This window comes from Electrophorus electricus, chromosome 10, assembly GCF_041902795.1.
Source record: "Electrophorus electricus isolate QZ-2024a chromosome 10, ASM4190279v1, whole genome shotgun sequence".
NCBI lineage: Eukaryota > Metazoa > Chordata > Actinopteri > Gymnotiformes > Gymnotidae > Electrophorus > Electrophorus electricus.
The window spans coordinates 6,048,323-6,068,570 of NC_137506.1; the positions used below are offsets into that span (position 1 = coordinate 6,048,323).

The 20,248-nt window shown below is 39.1% G+C and overlaps 4 non-coding genes across 4 annotated transcripts; 1 reads left to right on the plus strand and 3 right to left on the minus strand.

Annotated features, from left to right (window-relative positions):
• Positions 1–73, minus strand: trnaf-gaa (transfer RNA phenylalanine (anticodon GAA)). Its single transcript has one exon. It is a non-coding gene; the product is annotated as a tRNA-Phe (tRNA).
• Positions 74–4,796: 4,723 nt separating this feature from the next.
• trnaf-gaa (transfer RNA phenylalanine (anticodon GAA)) lies at positions 4,797–4,869 on the minus strand. The gene has a single exon. It is a non-coding gene; the product is annotated as a tRNA-Phe (tRNA).
• Positions 4,870–9,608: 4,739 nt separating this feature from the next.
• Positions 9,609–9,681, minus strand: trnaf-gaa (transfer RNA phenylalanine (anticodon GAA)). Its single transcript has one exon. It is a non-coding gene; the product is annotated as a tRNA-Phe (tRNA).
• An 8,762-nt stretch (positions 9,682–18,443) lies between these two features.
• Positions 18,444–18,515, plus strand: trnae-cuc (transfer RNA glutamic acid (anticodon CUC)). The gene has a single exon. It is a non-coding gene; the product is annotated as a tRNA-Glu (tRNA).
• The last annotated feature ends 1,733 nt before the right edge of the window (positions 18,516–20,248 follow it).

Genomic DNA, 20,248 nt, shown 5'->3' on the forward strand with positions numbered 1-20,248 from the left:
TGCCAAAACAGAGGGTTGAACCCAGGACCTTTAGATCTTCAGTCTAATGCTCTCCCAATTGAGCTATTTCAGCTAATTTACAATAATATGGTGTGTATTCAGAAAATGACTTTACCACTGTGAAATCCATAGACCGGTCAGGCAGGACCATAAACCTTTTTTTAATAACAAATGTAAGTCTAGTTTTATCCCTCTTACAACTTTTATTTCACTGTTTATATTTTACACTGTTTTATCGGTTTTTATGTTGTATGATTTTATTATCCAGTGTTTTATCTTTACGTTTGTAATATTTTTTTATCATGATTGTGTGTTGTTCAGTCTATTATCCTCATCTTCTATTCATAGTGAACCACAATTGCTGCAAACATCCTCTTCCTTTCCTCCCATTCTTTTCCTTTCTCATCTCTTCCTTCTCCTTACGTTCTTGGGCTTTTTTCAGCTCCTTCTGGCGTTTTTCTGCCTCCTTGGCTGATTTTCTTTGCTCTTTGGCTTGCTGCTTCAGCAACTGTTTCTGATTCATCTCCTCCAACATTGCGAACAGTCTCATCACCCTCTCCCGGTGCTCCCGTCTTTCCTTCCATTCCTTTTCCAGTTTCTTACGTTCTTTAATTTCCATTCGCTTCTCTTTTTCTATTGCCTTTCTCTCCTTTTCTCTGACTTTTTCCTCTGCTTTTTCGATCTTTTTCAGAATGTTCGACAGGTTTTTATCCATCTTCTTTTTCAGGGCCGCTTCACTTGTCTGCTGGATTCCATCCTGTTCTTCCTCCATAAGAACAGCCTGCAATTTCTCCACTCCCAACTTAAACTGGGAAATCCAGCCTCTCTGAGGGAACAGATACCAATTAATTAAGCTCTTAACCAACAATTAAGCTCTCCTATTCATAACAGCCCAGACAACTGCTGCCACACACTCTAAAAGCTTGCTGTCATTGTGACTGCTTAGACTGCTACCTGTACACCTAACAAAAATTAATGTTTCATATTGCAGAGAAAAGATTATGCTTACATGGTACATAGAATGTTATTAAAATGACTTCATTCTGGTTACCATGACATTAAGAATGGGATGCTTTGAAAATACCAATTCCAGACAAATAAACAGAAAAGTAGAGATGATGCATAAAATGGCTTCTGTATGAAAATATCTTATCATACATTTACTCACATCTGCAGGAGATGTTGCCACATCTCTCTCCTTCTTCAGAGTCTGCTGCTCCTCCCTCATCTTACTCAGCCACTCTCCTGGCTTTGCCTCATCCGCAGCCTTGTGGTGTCCCATGTGGAACAAGGGGCAACTCAAACTGCGATGAGGGGGAATGGTGCCAACATCTATATTGTTGGTTTCAGTATCCTCCTGCAAAACAGCAATGTGCTTTGACCTCTGATACCAAGCTCTATAGGAGGGTGTCCAGCATGTAAATTGTATCTAAAAAGGTGTGAACTTGCTGCTACTAACCTTAAAAGCATGCATTCTGTTTTGACAAAAATCCCGTCAGTTTAAAACCTGTGGAACATGGTAAACAATGTTAGTTTTCAGCTCATGAGACACAGCATTGGAAATACCCAAGACAATTGCCAATAATTGCCCTACATTTGCCCTAAACCATAGATGCAATTTACACTGTCCTCACCACTTTGTGAAATACATGATTTTGTCCCCACAACTTCTTGAAAGTGTATTAAGAAAATATTTGTATTTCTTTCACAAGTTTGTTTTTGCTTCATTTATTAAATATAATTCGATTAATGTGTTGTTTTGGTGTATAATCCTATTATGCTTTTAATGACAATCAGAACACGTTCGTGCTGATATGTTGTCACGCTAATAAACGCAGTACAACTGACGTTTCTTGAATTATGGTTCAATCAAAATAAATAGAAAATAATTTTACTACAAATATATATATATATATATAAAACCATAGTTTTAGTTTGGAGAAGTGGGCAAGACGGGAGTCGAACGCAACTACACATTTAGTGCTTTATTGGGCAGAATAAAGACTAGATAAAACAATCCAAAACACGATAGGCCAAAAGGCAGGAACCGTACGAACAGGGATCAAACGCGCTCGCTGTACCAAACGAAACTTCGCAAATGGAATACCAAACAAGAGGCTTTATATGCGAACATGAATCAAGGTAATAAAGGGCAGGTGTCGTTAGATGTCCGGGGATTGGGAGCGACACGGTGCCGATACTCCTTGTGTTGTTCAACGCCGATGACAGACTTAAGCAGTGTGTCCATAACACCTTTCATAAACTTGTTTCAGTCGGAGTTCATTTCTTTTCAGTAAACGCGCGTGCCCGAGGATTTGATGTCTTAAAGGGACGTGAACTTGAGGGGCGCCAGAACTGATTGGACACCCGCTCTGAATTCTTGTCTCCATGGATCAGTTGCACCAATTGGGATTAATTGCTAAACTGGTAGAAGCTAAAAGATCATTTTCATAGACAAGTTTACGCCTGTTGCACCAAGACCAGTAGCGACGCACGCGCCTATTTAAAACGTGTAATGACCGTTGCTAAGTAATTTGCGCTGCTACTAAGCAAAATTGTTACTGGTACTCACTTTGGCAAGACAGTCCGCTATTTCCTACCAGATTACAGACTAAAGAGGAAAACAAAACCCGCCGACAGTGAAATACATAAATCAATCGAATTATATTCACACAAACCACACATTTATATATGGTCAACTTGCCTATCTTTGCAATGACAGTCTGGCTAATGTTAGCTAGCTGGATAGCTAGAGAATTAAAATTAGACTATGACCAAGTTATCTAGCCGCAGGCCTTTCCCTCTTGTATAGTGCTATTCTCTTTCACAAACTGGCCCTTATTGTGAGAGCAAAAATGGCATCTTGAAATTGTGTTTACCTTGTATTTCCTAAGATGTGACAGTAAATATACCCCCAGGTATTGAATAATATAAGAAATTTACGAGCATAATTAGCTAATATTAATTTATGTATACTCACCGTCAGTGAACGTTCCTGTCTCAACTTGGACACGTTACAAATTGTTTAAAAGCTTTGTATGTCGTCTAGTTAAATGACCGTATCTATTTCTACCTATTTGTAGCCGAATAGAGAGGACACATAGCAACATTGTGACGTCATAATACCGTGTGCAATGGAAGGCGCTTATAATAGGACTCTACTAATTTCACAAGAACGTCAGTTAATTTCACGGACCTATTTTATAAAAAAAATTATTTCATGAATTTTAGGATACAAATTAATTTTAGGCTACATTTCATGGCATTTATTAAATAACACTGAAGAAGCTTCATAGTTAGGATAGCCACTTAGACTCACTAGGCCTGCCATGCTAAGCCCTGTACTGGCTTTAGTTTAGCATGGAACTGCAAATAACTTCCAAAATATAACCGTGATGTTTGTAACGACGAAATGGCTTTTTAAAATCAAAAGCAGGAATATTTATGAAAAATAAATCCACATTATTGCAGGTCAAAAATGCACGTTACTTTTAGGAAATCCCCAGCAGGTTGTTCTCATTTGACCTTTCTCCATAGCAACAGAAAAACTGCTATGAGGTTTGGCATTAAACCCTGCCCCGTTCACATAAGGCATGTCATATATAAAATAAATAATTTACTCGGTGGGGAATTATACCGTGTGGTTCATAGATTTTCCCCACATTCCAGTAATTTTATTAAGTACACTTTAAATAGAAAATAAAGACGCAGACTCAGAATTAATTGAAGAGAATAGTCAGTCCCATGTTTATTATGAGCTCAATGTTACAAACGAAGCATAGTCTGGAATATGTCGAACAATCACACAAAGAACACACATTTTTTATACAGTTTTCAGAACTGATTATGTAATTGCCCCACCTTCTTTACATACTAGTGTTTGAAATCTCCACCACAATGTTCAAACATACATTATTCAATATATGCAAATTGAAGCTTGACACCATTATATCCCTTTGGAAGATTTTCCTTTTTTTTAAACAAAGATGATCTCAACTCACACCACCAAACACCTGCAAGATGATGTTGCTGGTCAGTATCACCCCGTGGTAAGATAATAAACCTTGTTTAGCCACAGAACTCTCAAAGAGGCTTTCAAGTCTATTAAAAACTTAGATCTTTTGCAACACTATTGAAGTTATTTCTCACAGGAACAGTTCAGCGTACTCTTCCTTAGACTTGTACAGAAGCCTTGAAACCCCCTCCATCAGAGCCTCTGTTCTGCACGTACAGAATCAAAAAGGTCTCTGACCTTAAGATATCCCAGAAACATTATTCATTTTTTGCTTTCAAACTCAGTCTTGCACAACTCTGCACCTATTACAAAGAGCTTCAAAGCCTTTTATAAACGTTATTACCTCAACAGGAAATAGATTTTGGAAAAGAACAAACATGTCTGGAAGATGTTCAGTGCTCCCAAAGTGAGAAATATATACTGTATATCAGTGTTCACACAGAGGATTTGGAAAGGACTGTGGACATATACACCTACCCTTTTCTTGTCCAGTTCTTTGGCGAGCAGATAAGTAATGAACTACATTTCAAAAGCATTTGTGCAGAAGCCACTGTTCAAGTGCCTTTCTGTGCAGTGAGGATACATTTCGTAAGGCAGCGCGACTTCCACAAAAGTTTAAGTTCACGGAATTCAAAGTACAGAGCGCAATTACACAATGACATCTAACCATAACGTAAAAAAGGGGAATATCTCATTCATTTTTCAGGAATGCTATGTAAAGGTTTATGAATTATACTTAAAAAAGTAAAACTATTCAATGATGAATTCTTTTAAGTACAGATGCCAAAACAGAGGGTTGAACCCAGGACCTTTAGATCTTCAGTCTAATGCTCTCCCAATTGAGCTATTTCAGCTAATTTACAATAATATGGTGTGTATTCAGAAAATGACTTTACCACTGTGAAATCCATAGACCGGTCAGGCAGGACCATAAACCTTTTTTTAATAACAAATGTAAGTCTAGTTTTATCCCTCTTACAACTTTTATTTCACTGTTTATATTTTACACTGTTTTATCGGTTTTTATGTTGTATGATTTTATTATCCAGTGTTTTATCTTTACGTTTGTAATATTTTTTTATCATGATTGTGTGTTGTTCAGTCTATTATCCTCATCTTCTATTCATAGTGAACCACAATTGCTGCAAACATCCTCTTCCTTTCCTCCCATTCTTTTCCTTTCTCATCTCTTCCTTCTCCTTACGTTCTTGGGCTTTTTTCAGCTCCTTCTGGCGTTTTTCTGCTTCCTTGGCTGATTTTCTTTGCTCTTTGGCTTGCTGCTTCAGCAACTGTTTCTGATTCATCTCCTCCAACATTGCGAACAGTCTCATCACCCTCTCCCGGTGCTCCCGTCTTTCCTTCCATTCCTTTTCCAGTTTCTTACGTTCTTTAATTTCCATTCGCTTCTCTTTTTCTATTGCCTTTCTCTCCTTTTCTCTGACTTTTTCCTCTGCTTTTTCGATCTTTTTCAGAATGTTCGACAGGTTTTTATCCATCTTCTTTTTCAGGGCCGCTTCACTTGTCTGCTGGATTCCATCCTGTTCTTCCTCCATAAGAACAGCCTGCAATTTCTCCACTCCCAACTTAAACTGGGAAATCCAGCCTCTCTGAGGGAACAGATACCAATTAATTAAGCTCTTAACCAACAATTAAGCTCTCCTATTCATAACAGCCCAGACAACTGCTGCCACACACTCTAAAAGCTTGCTGTCATTGTGACTGCTTAGACTGCTACCTGTACACCTAACAAAAATTAATGTTTCATATTGCAGAGAAAAGATTATGCTTACATGGTACATAGAATGTTATTAAAATGACTTCATTCTGGTTACCATGACATTAAGAATGGGATGCTTTGAAAATACCAATTCCAGACAAATAAACAGAAAAGTAGAGATGATGCATAAAATGGCTTCTGTATGAAAATATCTTATCATACATTTACTCACATCTGCAGGAGATGTTGCCACATCTCTCTCCTTCTTCAGAGTCTGCTGCTCCTCCCTCATCTTACTCAGCCACTCTCCTGGCTTTGCCTCATCCGCAGCCTTGTGGTGTCCCATGTGGAACAAGGGGCAACTCAAACTGCGATGAGGGGGAATGGTGCCAACATCTATATTGTTGGTTTCAGTATCCTCCTGCAAAACAGCAATGTGCTTTGACCTCTGATACCAAGCTCTATAGGAGGGTGTCCAGCATGTAAATTGTATCTAAAAAGGTGTGAACTTGCTGCTACTAACCTTAAAAGCATGCATTCTGTTTTGACAAAAATCCCGTCAGTTTAAAACCTGTGGAACATGGTAAACAATGTTAGTTTTCAGCTCATGAGACACAGCATTGGAAATACCCAAGACAATTGCCAATAATTGCCCTACATTTGCCCTAAACCATAGATGCAATTTACACTGTCCTCACCACTTTGTGAAATACATGATTTTGTCCCCACAACTTCTTGAAAGTGTATTAAGAAAATATTTGTATTTCTTTCACAAGTTTGTTTTTGCTTCATTTATTAAATATAATTCGATTAATGTGTTGTTTTGGTGTATAATCCTATTATGCTTTTAATGACAATCAGAACACGTTCGTGCTGATATGTTGTCACGCTAATAAACGCAGTACAACTGACGTTTCTTGAATTATGGTTCAATCAAAATAAATAGAAAATAATTTTACTACAAATATATATATATATATATATATATATATATATATAAAACCATAGTTTTAGTTTGGAGAAGTGGGCAAGACGGGAGTCGAACGCAACTACACATTTAGTGCTTTATTGGGCAGAATAAAGACTAGATAAAACAATCCAAAACACGATAGGCCAAAAGGCAGGAACCGTACGAACAGGGATCAAACGCGCTCGCTGTACCAAACGAAACTTCGCAAATGGAATACCAAACAAGAGGCTTTATATGCGAACATGAATCAAGGTAATAAAGGGCAGGTGTCGTTAGATGTCCGGGGATTGGGAGCGACACGGTGCCGATACTCCTTGTGTTGTTCAACGCCGATGACAGACTTAAGCAGTGTGTCCATAACACCTTTCATAAACTTGTTTCAGTCGGAGTTCATTTCTTTTCAGTAAACGCGCGTGCCCGAGGATTTGATGTCTTAAAGGGACGTGAACTTGAGGGGCGCCAGAACTGATTGGACACCCGCTCTGAATTCTTGTCTCCATGGATCAGTTGCACCAATTGGGATTAATTGCTAAACTGGTAGAAGCTAAAAGATCATTTTCATAGACAAGTTTACGCCTGTTTCACCAAGACCAGTAGCGACGCACGCGCCTATTTAAAACGTGTAATGACCGTTGCTAAGTAATTTGCGCTGCTACTAAGCAAAATTGTTACTGGTACTCACTTTGGCAAGACAGTCCGCTATTTCCTACCAGATTACAGACTAAAGAGGAAAACAAAACCCGCCGACAGTGAAATACATAAATCAATCGAATTATATTCACACAAACCACACATTTATATATGGTCAACTTGCCTATCTTTGCAATGACAGTCTGGCTAATGTTAGCTAGCTGGATAGCTAGAGAATTAAAATTAGACTATGACCAAGTTATCTAGCCGCAGGCCTTTCCCTCTTGTATAGTGCTATTCTCTTTCACAAACTGACCCTTATTGTGAGAGCAAAAATGGCATCTTGAAATTGTGTTTACCTTGTATTTCCTAAGATGTGACAGTAAATATACCCCCAGGTATTGAATAATATAAGAAATTTACGAGCATAATTAGCTAATATTAATTTATGTATACTCACCGTCAGTGAACGTTCCTGTCTCAACTTGGACACGTTACAAATTGTTTAAAAGCTTTGTATGTCGTCTAGTTAAATGACCGTATCTATTTCTACCTATTTGTAGCCGAATAGAGAGGACACATAGCAACATTGTGACGTCATAATACCGTGTGCAATGGAAGGCGCTTATAATAGGACTCTACTAATTTCACAAGAACGTCAGTTAATTTCACGGACCTATTTTATAAAAAAAATTATTTCATGAATTTTAGGATACAAATTAATTTTAGGCTACATTTCATGGCATTTATTAAATAACACTGAAGAAGCTTCATAGTTAGGATAGCCACTTAGACTCACTAGGCCTGCCATGCTAAGCCCTGTACTGGCTTTAGTTTAGCATGGAACTGCAAATAACTTCCAAAATATAACCGTGATGTTTGTAACGACGAAATGGCTTTTTAAAATCAAAAGCAGGAATATTTATGAAAAATAAATCCACATTATTGCAGGTCAAAAATGCACGTTACTTTTAGGAAATCCCCAGCAGGTTGTTCTCATTTGACCTTTCTCCATAGCAACAGAAAAACTGCTATGAGGTTTGGCATTAAACCCTGCCCCGTTCACATAAGGCATGTCATATATAAAATAAATAATTTACTCGGTGGGGAATTATACCGTGTGGTTCATAGATTTTCCCCACATTCCAGTAATTTTATTAAGTACACTTTAAATAGAAAATAAAGACGCAGACTCAGAATTAATTGAAGAGAATAGTCAGTCCCATGTTTATTATGAGCTCAATGTTACAAACGAAGCATAGTCTGGAATATGTCGAACAATCACACAAAGAACACACATTTTTTATACAGTTTTCAGAACTGATTATGTAATTGCCCCACCTTCTTTACATACTAGTGTTTGAAATCTCCACCACAATGTTCAAACATACATTATTCAATATATGCAAATTGAAGCTTGACACCATTATATCCCTTTGGAAGATTTTCCTTTTTTTTAAACAAAGATGATCTCAACTCACACCACCAAACACCTGCAAGATGATGTTGCTGGTCAGTATCACCCCGTGGTAAGATAATAAACCTTGTTTAGCCACAGAACTCTCAAAGAGGCTTTCAAGTCTATTAAAAACTTAGATCTTTTGCAACACTATTGAAGTTATTTCTCACAGGAACAGTTCAGCGTACTCTTCCTTAGACTTGTACAGAAGCCTTGAAACCCCCTCCATCAGAGCCTCTGTTCTGCACGTACAGAATCAAAAAGGTCTCTGACCTTAAGATATCCCAGAAACATTATTCATTTTTTGCTTTCAAACTCAGTCTTGCACAACTCTGCACCTATTACAAAGAGCTTCAAAGCCTTTTATAAACGTTATTACCTCAACAGGAAATAGATTTTGGAAAAGAACAAACATGTCTGGAAGATGTTCAGTGCTCCCAAAGTGAGAAATATATACTGTATATCAGTGTTCACACAGAGGATTTGGAAAGGACTGTGGACATATACACCTACCCTTTTCTTGTCCAGTTGTTTGGCGAGCAGATAAGTAATGAACTACATTTCAAAAGCATTTGTGCAGAAGCCACTGTTCAAGTGCCTCTCTGTGCAGTGAGGATACATTTCGTAAGGCAGCGCGACTTCCACAAAAGTTTAAGTTCACGGAATTCAAAGTACAGAGCGCAATTACACAATGACATCTAACCATAACGTAAAAAAGGGGAATATCTCATTCATTTTTCAGGAATGCTATGTAAAGGTTTATGAATTATACTTAAAAAAGTAAAACTATTCAATGATGAATTCTTTTAAGTACAGATGCCAAAACAGAGGGTTGAACCCAGGACCTTTAGATCTTCAGTCTAATGCTCTCCCAATTGAGCTATTTCAGCTAATTTACAATAATATGGTGTGTATTCAGAAAATGACTTTACCACTGTGAAATCCATAGACCGGTCAGGCAGGACCATAAACCTTTTTTTAATAACAAATGTAAGTCTAGTTTTATCCCTCTTACAACTTTTATTTCACTGTTTATATTTTACACTGTTTTATCGGTTTTTATGTTGTATGATTTTATTATCCAGTGTTTTATCTTTACGTTTGTAATATTTTTTTATCATGATTGTGTGTTGTTCAGTCTATTATCCTCATCTTCTATTCATAGTGAACCACAATTGCTGCAAACATCCTCTTCCTTTCCTCCCATTCTTTTCCTTTCTCATCTCTTCCTTCTCCTTACGTTCTTGGGCTTTTTTCAGCTCCTTCTGGCGTTTTTCTGCCTCCTTGGCTGATTTTCTTTGCTCTTTGGCTTGCTGCTTCAGCAACTGTTTCTGATTCATCTCCTCCAACATTGCGAACAGTCTCATCACCCTCTCCCGGTTTGTGAGACAAAAAAAAAAAGATATAATTACTATCCATGATTTAATTGACTGTGTTGCAGACAACATAGGCAAGGTTAGACTGAAAAATGTCAGAGTATTTTTAATGCTGTTTATTGCTGTCGTCAGAGGTTATGCAGCCATATCCTCCCTAGCAAGTACGGCATCTAATACCTGCAGACACAAATACCGTGTTGAGCAATATTTAATTACATCTACTTGAAATGCATATTTAATTGCATTGTTAGTATTTATGGAAAACAAGTGTTAGGATTGCTCTGCTCCATTGCAGACTTTCTCACTCTAACAACTGTGGATTCCATCTCCTCAATCAATTGGTCCATATCATGTTCACAGGAATCATGTTGCATCTTTATGATAGAATTCAGTTTCAATTCCAACTATGAAGAGAAACAGTGTTAAGCAATATTTAATTACATCTACTTGAAATGCATAGTTCATAGCATTGTGAGAATTTATGGAAAACAAGCGTTAGGATTGCTCTGCTCCACTGCAGACTTTCTCACTTTAGCAAACATGGCTTCCAGGTCCTCAATACATTCATCCCTCTCATTGAAATTCCTATCTTTAGGTTCCACCTGTAGATATGAGTAGAAATATTGTTGAACAGTATTTAAATACATTTAATTGAAATATGACTTTAATTTCATTTTGATACATTTGTAATTTATAATTTGTATTGGACTGGAAAGGAAACAAATACAATTTTTATCGCTTAGCCGTTATCACATAGCCTGCAGGCCTAATGATGTAAAAATGTGCCCGCAAACATCAAATGTTCAACAGAAATAACAGGACCTGACACACTATGGTACCGTAGACCCATTCAAATTGTGCTAGTGGAATAATAAATTCCAATGCGTTCAGTCATTTTAGCTAGTGTTGATTTTGTTTCTCGCCTCAATTATACTAATAATCAGTGTTACAACTCAGCATGCAAAGTCACCGAACAGTCAACTGTTAATTCTATAGTAAGGAGAATGTAAAACAAACAAACAAAAAACCCACCAACAGTATTTTTTTTCCTGTAACCGACAAAGATTGCATATGCTAAATGTATGTGTCCTAAATATATTCTAAATACATTTACATTAGTGTTTTTAATTAATTTCTCGAACATTTGTTGAAATGCATTTGTAATTTATATTCAGAGACATTTCAGTGTACTTAAGTACAAGCATTAAATTAGCATCACTGTTCACCATAGCTGTTTTTCCCTTTTTTGTGGCTTTTGTCCCTTGCCTCAGTTTGGCTTTAAATCATTTGTCTTGTTTCTACTTTACTTACCATGGCTGATTCAGTTCTCTGAGTTGGCAAGTCATTCTTCATTAAATACTTTGTTCTAGTATCTGTTTAAAAAGTAACAGAAAATGTCTTATTAGCGTTGTATAGATACTTAGAACACTTCTACGTAGATCTCTCTCTCTCAGACACACACACACACACAGTTCATCCAAGTTGTGGCTGTGGTCAGAACTTACCCTTAAAGAAGTCATTATCTGAGGTCGTGTTCCTTCTCTTAACACCCTTCCGACAACAGCAAGTGAACAACAGCACAAGCTGCGTGAATATTCTGGCAGGGATCTGGGCTCGAGTCTTTTCTTTCTTCTTTTTCCCATATTTACCAAATATCCCGTGCTTTTCCTTTTCATATTTCTCAGAAGGAACATGTTCCTTGCGTCTTGGATTCCAATCGTAACTACCGCACTGACCCATAATAAATTTAGTTTTAGAAATCCAAGTGTACCCGTTATCTGTGATCTGTAGACTAAAAATGGTTCACAGAAATTGTTCATTTGAAAAATCTGTTCTTTGACTACATCATAATCGCTTAATTGATGCGGCTGCATTATGACATCACAAGTCACGTCTGCAATAGTTTTCAATTTACACCTTTAAAGAGAAAATGATTAGCAAATGTAGTTGCTAGTGATTGTCTAATGATTGCAAGCAACGACTATTCGTGCTCTGCATTCTTGCGTATTTACTTATGCTAGGCTGTACATAACGCAGCCTTAAAAACATGGGATAAAAATCCCCATGTAACACAATTCAGGTTCTGTCTAAATACATGGCTAGCTAGCTAGTTATTTTACAATCCCATTTAGCACATATATCGTCGCGAATGTCCTGAACAAAACGCGCTTTACCTAATCCCCATAAATGACATATCTCTCACTGAATAAAAACTTGTATGCTTCAACAGTATACAGTGGGAGAAATGGCGATCACCTTTAAAAGGATTTCTTACTGTAGGCCTATTATAAACAACATGGAGGAAATTAAAATAAAAATACTTGAGTCAGACCGTGGGCACAGGCTGCCAATAAATCAGGGAAATGAAACTGGATGGACTGCTTAATTTTGTAACAACACAACATTTATGGTGACAAGGATGTTTCACACATACACTCTTAAGTGATGCTGACCTCAATATCCATATTTCACATTGTTAATGTAACACTATAGATGAACCTAAACCTCACATTCTCGTCACCTTGATAAGCTTTTTGAAAGTTCCGCTCTGCACGTCTCTGAAAGGCAGGTGAGTTAATCTCCTGGAAACATAAAAGCATGACCCCCCCTGCCAAAGGTCTCCCCGTGTGTGTTTGCTTGTGTGTGTGTTCATCCGTGTGGCCACGCTCCCTTGTGTTTCACGCCTGCCCTTCGTTGTGTTGTTATTGTTTGCGTATATAAGTCATTTGTGTAAACGTTAACATTGTCAGTGTTTGATCCCACGATAGCCTTAGTGCTACGTTGTCTTCCATGTCTCTAAATAAACATCGTTGTATGCATCACGGCTCCTCTTTTGTATCCTGCCAAGCCTCCCTGCGTTACAATTATGATAAAATTTGATAAAATACTAGGTCATAGTTTGCAATCTGAAGTACTTTTGACCTGCTGAGTTAGCCTGATTTGATTTAGCTTGTTCCTAACCTTTGTTTAGTATGTTGCGTAAAAGCTCATGGAAATATTTCAGATGTAACATACATGTAACTAACCTAGTAGAGCAAAATTACAGAATTTTAAGGAGGAAGTGACGTTCTTAGGGCATATCATTAAGGGAAATACACACAAGATGTCTCAAAACCGAGCACAAGCCATAATTTCGCTACTTAAACCATATTGGCATACTCCCATCTTACTGTTTTAGTCCCACACGCGGTACACCGAATACTGCAGGACCAAAGAGTGTCACACTTATCAGCCCAGTGGTAGCTGAGATACCACACCACCCTCTTAGATATGCCTAATATAACTGTCAAAAGGTGTATAACACTGAACCCAGCTACACTCCTTCCTACGGAGGAGGATGGAGATCAACAAGACTGCACAGCAGTCTTAGCTGAAGTATATATACCGCGGGTTGATCTCTTTGAAGAAGCCATAAGTAACTCAGACCTATGCCTCTATGTGGATGGGTCAGCAAGCAGGGACGACACAGGGGTCAATAGGGCAGCATACGCGGTAGTAACAGATCATGAAATATCTAAAACAGAAGTATTACCATCCTCCTATTCAGCCCAGGCTGCTGAACTAGTAGCACTGATGGAAGCATGCAAACTAGCTGCAGACAAAACTGTTAATGATTTTGGAGCCATATGGAAACATAGGCAATTCCTGACAAGCTCGAGTAAATATATTAGACATCACCATCTTGCTAGAAGCCATTTCGCTGCCAAAGACAATTGCAGTTGTAAAGTGTGCATCTCACAGGACTACAGAAGACCAAATCAGCAAGGGGAATAATTTTGCAGATAGAGTAGCAAAGGCAGCTGCAACTAAAACCGCTGTGCAAGCAATACAGGAAACCGCTGCTACCCCACAGGTCACATTACGGGAGATTCAGTCAGGGGCTACCGCCACCGAGCGCTGCAGGTGGAGACAACTAGAACCTCCTGTTAACAACCCACACTGCTGTCAAAATAGAAGGACGAGGAACCTGGGTACATCACACACACTGTAAGAAGGCTCTGACACCAGCCCCAACTCCAAGCAGCAGCACCCCAACAGACTAGGTCGGAACTGTGTTGAGTAGGGTGTTAAAGGCAAGGCCTACCCTTTCGACACTCGGAACCGTCAAGAGACGGTAGAGAAAATCAGACACAACTAACACAGTCAGAACATAGACTGCAAATTAATATGGATGAAGAATCCCATGACTTATCAGAAGACTTGTTACCATTTCAGGGTCCCAACGCCACTGAGGCAGAATGATTAGCAGCTAAATGCCAACAAAATATAGCGTGTATGTCAGCCATTGTGCATACCCAACATATCGAGCAAGAGTGCCTGGTGTGCCAGCACACCAGTGTTCCAAGGACTGCAATCCCTCTGAAAAACGCAGACGTAGGAGAAGTGAATATGACAATCTCTATGTGACAGGTTATTAACCAGACCTCAAACTGTCCCAGTCCCACTAACCCCGCACCACCGAAAATGATGCTGCATGTGGCAGCTAGAAAGGGTGAGATATGTGTATGGCAGATGAAGCAGCAGGTGCCGGTAGGCTGGTCCAGATGCGTCGACTATGTGCAGGTGCACAGCAATGGCACTTGCAGTGACTCCAATAGCAGTTCCCTGTGGAATTGCTCCATGACAACCCTGAAGGGTTATTGGAATGTAATGTGGGTCAGTGGTTCGGTGGTCTATGGTGAATTGCCACAGAACTGGACTGGTTGTTGTTATCCAGCTGTAGTGCGCCCAAGGACGCAGGTGTATACACTTCCCCATGCCAAGCAGCACAGGGTGAGGAGAGACATAACCAGCACAGACTATTGTGGTAGAATTCTGAGGGACCCATGGACCATTCCGGGTGAAACCATTGGTTGGTCCCTTTTCCTGGGCGGTGGCACAGTAGCAGACCTGCAAAAGATCAATGGCTTAGCTTATCAGTTACTGCAAGTAGTTAATGATACCTCAGTAGCAATAGGTGCCTTAAAGATAGAACAACAAGTGATAAGGGCAGTAGTGCTTCAACATAGAATGGTATTAGATCTCCTAACCATGAAGGAAGGAGGAGTGTGCAAAATGATTAACACTTCCTGCTGTTTTTACATTCCAGATCTCAGCGCTAATATTACTGATTATATGAATCATATGCGATCTGCCTTCACTCCGCAGCCTACAGTTCCAGGTGGTTTCTGGGACTGGCTGACGGCCTGGTTGGGCAGTTGGGCAGCGAACCTAGCAGCTGTAGCGTTGCCCATTCTGCTACCCATTCTTCTTCTTCTTCTGTGTTTACCTCCTTTTTTGTCATTGCGTGTCAGACGTATTTCTAGTGATTTCACCATGCCAGCGCTCAGCGGTCAAGCCAATGACCAACCCCAGCTCTGTGAAGACATTCCGCTCCCCAAGATGGGCGGTGCTGGTGATCCACATGAAGACATCGTAGTACTATTTGCTGAATAAATGTGTGATAATGTGTGATATAGAATAAAAGGGGGAAATGTTGTGGAAATTTACTTTGTTTCATTTTGTGGAAATTTACTTTGCTTTATTTAACTTTGCTTTATGTTTCTATAGTCACAGCATAACAGTCTGCAGATAAGCATGTGAGTCAGGGACACCAGCTGCTCACATACCGTTCTAACCATAGAGATAGAAGAAGCCTTCAGCGCTCAGGCTAACCAAAACATGAACTAGCAGATACTCTGTAGGAGTCGTTTTTCTTTTTTTCTCTTTCTTCTGTTCTGTGTATAAGGGGAGGGGGACCGTACTGCGGGTCAGTTCTCTTACTCTGTTATACAGGGGACAGAACCCAATAAACTTTTACTCTTCACTACTCAATGCATAAAGCTGTCTGTGTTTGATATGCTCTCATTTTCCAACCACATCCATTTAGCAGTACTTCTGAATAACCAAAATGGCTTAAAAGAGCTGAGGGGATGTTTGAAACTGAGTGATAAGATGTTCAGCAATTTATATATAATACAAGGCAGTAAATTAAATTGGGCTGAACTGGACAATAGTACCTGGCATGAAAAGTATGTCGTAGAGAGAGTAACAAAAAACTCAACCTCTCACCTCGCGCTCTGAGATGTCTCTGTCACTGTCTGTAGTGTCCTCTAGGATACTGCTGCCCTCACTAAAGTGTGTCACCCTGACCGGGTCAAACATCTCTTGAACATAATAACTACACAATGGAAAATCAGCTTCAAGTGCTGCATTGAGCTAGAGTGCACTGTAAATGGCCAGATACAAATGGCAATGTCAGTAGTAAATGTGTATATGCAGTCATGGAACAGGACCTAGCTGTAGAGCACAGCTTTAAGGTGCATATTATGATTTGCTCTTACCAATCATCCTCCTGGCTGTGTCTTGCTCTTTTGGCCAAATGTTTCTCTTCCAAAGCAGACAGACCAGACTTGCTGCATATTACTCCGTGCACTATAAATAAACCACATGTATAATGCCTTGTAAACAATGGAAGAAGGGAAATTTGAATTGTGACTACTCTGTTAAAGGAGCGGATAAGGCAACCCACCCAAACCCCCCGAAAGCTGTATCCCTAATTGCTATGCAATAGTCCTGTGATTAACTCAAAGGCTGGAGAAGTTTCACCTTTCTCTACTTGAATCCTGAAGGCTGTTCGGTTCCGTCGCCCACAATCCATCCTGTGTAATTAAACATTCACATCATAACTCGACCCCGTGTAATAGGGCAAACTCACTCGGATGGGGGAAAGGATTACAGACGACCTGTACTGCTGCCGCAACTCTGCGGCCATTTCAACAACATCCACATACATTCCAGCAACATCCTATTATAGGACACAGTGGGCTTAAGTACACCCATTTAATAGCATGTTGGACCTTCTTTGGCCTCCAGAACTGCAGCAATTCTTTCTGGCATAGTTTCCACTATGTGCTGAAAATACTCGGCAGGAATCTTGGTCCAATCTTCATAGGATATTTTCTCTCAAATTACATGGAGGGACTGACATGTTCTAAACTGCCTGTTATACTCTTACAGCTGCTTTGAAATACAAAAAAACATATTTATCTTCCACTCCACTCAAGAATGGCCACACTTGGAATTTCCCTTGGCACATTTAAAACATTGTGTGAGCCAGATAGCTTCTGTTTTCAACCTTCCAATGCTCTGAGTAGTAGTGTTCCATGCATATGAGATGCTTCAACACGTCCATGCGTGTTGTAAAGAAACACAGTGTAAGCAGTATTAATGAAAGTGCATCTCTACCTCAAACTCACCAGTGTAACAATTATAGTGTGTGGAATCTAATTTTAAATGGCGATCAGCCTTCTTAACAAATCTCCAATAACAAATAAGCAGAACTCACCTTGTTGAGTGTTTGTGTTTGTTTGTGTGTGTGTGTGTGTGTGTGTGTGTGTGTGTGTGTAGTTTTAAGCATAGCAAGGCACTTCAGGGTTGCCAGGTGGAGCCTTCCTGAAGACCCTGATACTGAAACAGCATTAAAAGCTGCAATGGCACTGTAGTTGTATTTATCTGCACTAATACAGCTTTGAACTATTGCACTCTTACATACAATAAGTTTCTGTGTACCTGTGTACATTTCTGTGTACCTTTAGTAAATAAAGGGATTCTATTCTAATATTAAAAGTGCTATAAGTGCTGAAACTCCAAACAGTGAAGAAACCAGTGGAGCTTAATGACTGATCAGATGAAGAGAGTGAAGTGAGGAGTTTCCTTCAGTGTCTGCGATGTCCCAGCTGAGGTGAGTGTGAAGCTTTTATTAGTACTATAGGAGTTGTGTTTAACTTTGAAACTGATGGTGTCACAGCCATTTGTGGCTGGGAGTCTAAAGGAGCATAATTGGCTGTACTCTTAGGGAGAGAGAGAGTGGCATACGCTCTCTCCCTTGTTAATTACAGAGACACCGTGCATTCAAGGGCGTCTATAAGTTCACGCGTCAGAAGGGGGAGGAAAAGACTATTTTCCGAGTACTTAGAATAACATTCTGTACTTTTTGGAGAAAATTTTCTAGAATGTTTTCATGTAGAGAGAGAAATGAGTGGCTAAAATGTCAGAAACATTAAGGGGACAAATGGGGAATACTATAACAGCTCTTTCCATGTGTTAGTGACACCAGCGTTCCCTCTTTTCCCAGATGGTAAAAAAGAGCCCTGACTCTTGCAAACTTCATTTTTTTGTAGAACAAAGAGAAAGATGAATAACTCGCTTTATGGCCTTTTTCCACTCATGCATACCGATTCCAGTATGCATCCAAACATTGTCAGAATAGTAGGAGCGCAGACTCTATAGATTTGTCCCTGGTTGTCTAGTGGTTAGGATTCGGCGCTCTCACCGCCGCGGCCCGGGTTCGATTCCCGGTCAGGGAAAAACCTCTTTTTTTGCTCATATAAAATGACAGATTCTGCATTAAAACATAACGTTTGTGGGAGTCGGAGTTGAACCGACAGCCTAAGGATGACAGTTTTAACTTCTACTCTACCAATTGAACTATTGAAAGTGACGCGCAAGTAATCCCACATGTCCAAACACCAGTATGTTGGCAAGAAACACAGCCAGTTTTGGATGTTTCAATTGTTAAGTTCATTTGACACAAAGAAGAAAGATCACATTGCATAAGTTGTTCAGCTACAAACAGATATATCTTTTGATGACATTTGGAATCATACTGGACTTTGTGTACATGAATGGAGAAAGGCCATAAAAGGTTAGAATAACATTCAGTGCTTTTGCAGAAAAGTTTCGAGAGTTTTGTCATGTAGTGAGAGAAATGAGTGGCTGAAATATCAGGCATTAAAAGTGCAATTTGCACTCATGGAAAGAAAATTGCTTTCATGTGGAGTGCATTGAGATATCGAACTGCCTGTGGAACATAACACCTCTTAAGAGGCTAGATTTGTGCTCTCAAGCTGCGATGGTGGTTTTCTCATGGCTTCTAAAAGAAGAGGCTGTGGTCAGGGTGGAGTGAGTCTTTGATAACAAAGATTGTTGTTGTTTTGGCCTTCGAATAGACAACGGCATTACCCAGTGTCAGGTCTTTCTCAGTAAACTGCAGAGAATGATATAGAGGGCAAGAAATGGTCAAGCACAATTTTATTGGGTGTGTGTCTCTAAAAAACACTAGAGCTCTCTGATACATTTTTGGTTCAAGATTTAATCATCATGCAAATGATTGTGATTAACGCTTTGTCTGTTTAATTCAAATATTATACTATAAACCTAATATTTTAATAGGGTTGGCAACTTTCTAGATCCGATTACTACATGTGTGTGAAGTACAGGTGCTGTAGCTATATGGTATACAATTGTTCACAGTAGCCTAATTATAATATATACAACCAAAAATGCATCTAAAATAAACACCAGAAACCTGGACTAAGGGTAATGTACATAAGTGCACTAAATCTAGGTAGGACTGCTCGATAGATAGGATAACAGCAGAACAATTGTCCCGCCATATAAGCAAAATGAGAGCCTGCTAAGGCCACCAAGAGGGTGCCAAAGACCATGTATTTATTTCTATTTGTTTTTTTACCTATGTTATGTCAGTGGCAGCTCAGATTTCTTCATAGGGCCCCACACAGGCTTGGGCCAGCCCTGGTATCACAGTGTCGTGCACTGGAAAACCATCAAGCCTGTTGACTATGCTACCAGTGTTGTTCATGTAACTGTGTAAATAAAGTGCAAACACAATTACTTTTAGAAGTATCATCTAGTTTGTTTTCACAATTGCCAAAATGTAATGAATCACAGCCAGTGTTCTAAAACAGAGCTGGAATGTATTCCTGGCTGATGTGCCCTGTTTCTGGTTACAATAAATAAATAAATAAATAAATAATTGGATGAATTTTCAATGAAAGTGCTTCACTCAGCAGCCATTAATGATTCTTCTGTCCAGTATGAATAAATTGGAATTCCTATCCTTGTATCGGGTGTGGCAATTATGTGTAACAATTGTAAAGCACAAAAGCAATAGTGAAATTTTAATATAACAATATAGGTACTATAGAACATGATCTGCATGCATATTAATTAGGCTATGCAAATAACACAACTACTTCTGTAGCACATCATTCATGCCTGTTGAATAGGCAGTTTTCTG